The sequence below is a fragment of the Piliocolobus tephrosceles genome, unplaced genomic scaffold, assembly GCF_002776525.5.
Source record: "Piliocolobus tephrosceles isolate RC106 unplaced genomic scaffold, ASM277652v3 unscaffolded_27832, whole genome shotgun sequence".
In the NCBI taxonomy this organism is placed as follows: domain Eukaryota; kingdom Metazoa; phylum Chordata; class Mammalia; order Primates; family Cercopithecidae; genus Piliocolobus; species Piliocolobus tephrosceles.
In genome coordinates this window covers 1,740-5,233 of record NW_022310790.1, presented here as the reverse complement: position 1 = coordinate 5,233, position 3,494 = coordinate 1,740, and the positions used below count along the sequence as shown (strand labels likewise).

Below are 3,494 nucleotides of genomic sequence, written 5' to 3'. Positions count from 1 at the left end.
CATGGCTGCAGGACTCCTCTGCGTGCACACACATACAACCACACATCCATAAGCCTGTGTTGAAGCTTGTGGGTCTACACAAAGCTGTGGTCTTCATACAGTTCCTCTGACCCCTTCTGTGGACACCAGGATTCCCTGAGTAGGCTCAGCATGTGGAGGGAGACATAGGGGCAGAAGGGAACTCCATGTCTCAAGCACTGCCTAGTGTTTCTGCCTGTGCTGTGCTGGGTAATTTGCATACCTGGTCAGGTATCTATTGAAACATTCATTCCATTTTGTGTCCTCCCTCTTTGTTTGTTTCTTTTTTTTTAATGGCATTGAGATTTTTATTAACCTACCTTCCTGCTTTATTTTAACATTATAAACATTATAAGCCAAATTATTCTCTTTTTGACCCAGGGTTGTGATAGGAACTCTCTTATTACAAAGTGGTAGCCAATCTGTGCCCGCTTTTTATGCTTTTCTGGCCCCTCTCAACCTCTGGCTGTCACTTCTCTGTTCTTTCTGTTTTCCTTAACAGTGTATTCTGATTCCTGTAAAACAGGGACTGAAAGTACCAACCTCTTTGTCATGAGGTTTAAGAGAAGGCCCAGCACTAAGCCAAGCTCTCAGGAAAATTGAAACAGTTCTTTCTTGCCCTTCAGTACAGCTCCTTCTCATCTGTCAGGGGCTGAAGAATGACTGAACCTGTAAACCAAGCACACGGTGTTAAGTCCACAGACCAGGGGAAGGCCTAGATGGTAAAGTACATGGGCTTTGTGACTCCACTGCTGACATCCAGGCTAAGGGAGGACTGACTTAGTGAGCAGTTACAAGACCACCGAGCTCACGGTCCCCTGTGGCTGTCTCCCTCATATCTCCGCCATGACCAGGGCTTGAGGAGGGGCCTCTCAATTACCCTGACACACTTGGAATAGTATGAGGGGTGCAGCAGAAGCCAAAAATGGAGTGACCAGCCCTGGGGAGTCGATGGGGGACGCTGACAAACCAGTCACTAAGTTGGTGCTATTTGCTCTTAAGAAGGAGAGGCAGGGCCTGGGCAAGAACAGCAGCTGGAAGGTGAAACGCAGGCCTGGCTCTCAGTAGCATCAATGATCAGCCTTGAAGGGGCCATCAGGGGAGATGCCCCAGGTACTGGGCCTGCTTCTCAGTCAGCTTGGTCAGTTTCATGCTCAGCTTGCCCAGGTGGGCTTCAGCCACTGCCTCATCCAGCTTCTTGGGCAGGACGTGAACCCCAGTGGGGTACTGCTCTGGCTGGGTTCACAGCTCAATCTGTGCAGTCACCTGATTGATGAAGGAATCACTTGTCACAAAGCTAGGGTGGCCCATGACACAACCCAGGCTGACCAGCTGACCCTCAGCCAGCAGGATGGTGTGGCGCCCATTCTTCAGCGAGTACCTGGTCACCTGGGGCTTGATGGTCACCTTCTCCAAGTGTTCTCGCTGAGCCACTTGACATCGATCTCCACATCAAAGTGTCCAGTGTTACACATGATGGCATCATCCTTCACCTGTTCAAAGTGCCGGCCAAGGACGATGTTGACACAGCCTATAGATATGGTGATAAAGGTGTTGCCCTCCTGACACGCTTCGTCCATGGTGGTCCCCTCATAGCCCTCCATGGCAGCCTGCAGTGCGTTGATGGGGTCGATCTTGGTGATGACGACGTGGGCCCTGAAACCCCACACGGCCTGGGCACAGCTCTTGCCCATGTTGCCATAGCCTGCTATGACCGCTACCTTGCCAGCAATCATCACCTCTGTGGCCCACTTGATGCCATCTATGAGGGACTCCCAGCAGCCATAGAGCTTGTCGAACTTGCTCTTGGTGATGGAGTCATTGACATTGATGGCAGGCACCTTCAGGATCCCACTGACCAGCATCCTGTGTGGGTCTTGGTCTCCTTGGACCCCGGTCTTGGTCTCCTTGGAAGTACCTCAGATGGCCCAGCAAGAGCTATGAGTACTTGGTGTGGAAGAGGTTGGCGAAGTCACCCCCATCCTCCAGAATAATGTTGAGGGCCCGCCCTTGAATTACAGTGACTGCTCGACGCACCACAGGTACTCCCTGTCCTTTCGCCCTTCCAGGCGTATACTGGAATGCCAGACTTGGCAATGGCAGTCAACACATGGTTCTGGGTGAGGAAGATGTTGCTGCTGGGGCACCCAGGGTGATGAGGGTCTCAATGTGGATGGCCGTCTCCATGGTCGTGTGCAGGCAGCTGGCGATGTGGGTGCCTTTGGAGCCTGGGAGCCTCGTGGCTTGAAAGCCTAGTACAGCTCCCGCATGTGCATCAGGCCTGGCATCTCCTTCTTCACAATGTTCAGGGCCTTGCATCCCCAGGTGGCCGGGCCAATGTCAATAACTTTGCAGGGCAGTTTGTCAGACAGGCTGGTGGCGCTTATGATGGAGACAGGTGAAGGGGACTGGGCCTTGGTCTGGGGACCGGCACTGGGTGGGTGGCTCTGGGCAGGGTCTCTCTCTGTATGTGTGTGTGTGTGTGTGTGTGTATTTTCTATTTTACATTTCAAGCAGATGGCCAGGCCTTTGGTATTGTACAGGTGCCCGCAGTGTGTATTAGCCAGGGTTATCCAGAGAAATAGAACCAACAGGATATGTACGGGTATGTGTAAGAGCAGATTTATTATAGGAATTGCCCTGTGTGGTTATGGAGACCGAGAAGTCCCGCAGTTTGCTATCTGCAAGTTAGAGAAACAAGAATGTCAGTGGTGTGACTCAGTCTGAGTCCGAAGGCCCAAGAATTAGAGGGGTGGGGGTGGGGCAATGGCGTAAGTCCAAATACTATGACCTGAAAGTTAGTGTCCCCTAAAGATTCATATATTGAAATCTTGAACCCCAAGGGATGGTATGAGGAAGTGGGAGTATGGGGAGGTGATTAGGTCACCAGGGCGGAGCCTCATGGATGGGATTAGTGCCTTTATAGAAGAGGCCCCAGAGGGCTGCCTCCCTCCTTCCACAGTGGGAGGACACAGGAGACATTGTTGGCCAAAAGATGCTAACGATGAACCAGAGAGCTGACCCTCACCAGAAACCTAATCTGCCTTGACTCAACTATCAAGAATTCCATTTTTAAATTATGAATCTTTTAGATGAACCACAAACCTTGCAAAAATTTTACAGACCACTTGAGAATGTGGCCCAGCTTGGGGTGTTCACTTCTATCAGCTGGAGAATTTCTATGGAAAGTATAGGAAAGACTGCCTTAGGGTCCATATGGGAGATCCCAGCCTGAGCCTGGCTACAGGCTGGGCAGAGGCAGGACCCAAAAGGAGACCAGAAGGACTGGGCTGTAGTGACTGTAGGTTGCCGGCTCATGATCACAAGGGCAGCCACGCCTCAGCAGGACCAGACAACGGAAAGCCCACAGGACCCTTGCTTGGGGTCTCCTTCAGTTTTCCCTGCTCCCTGGGCTATGCGGCCTCAGTTCTGCCCCTCCTCTCCCTCCACACCTGTTCCCTTCTCCCCACCTCTGC

At 51.9% G+C, this 3,494-nt stretch overlaps 1 pseudogene; it reads right to left on the bottom strand.

Annotated features, from left to right (window-relative positions):
• Nucleotides 1–1,088: 1,088 nt before the first annotated feature.
• LOC111530711 lies at nt 1,089–2,384 on the bottom strand (annotated as a pseudogene).
• Nucleotides 2,385–3,494: the final 1,110 nt, after the last annotated feature.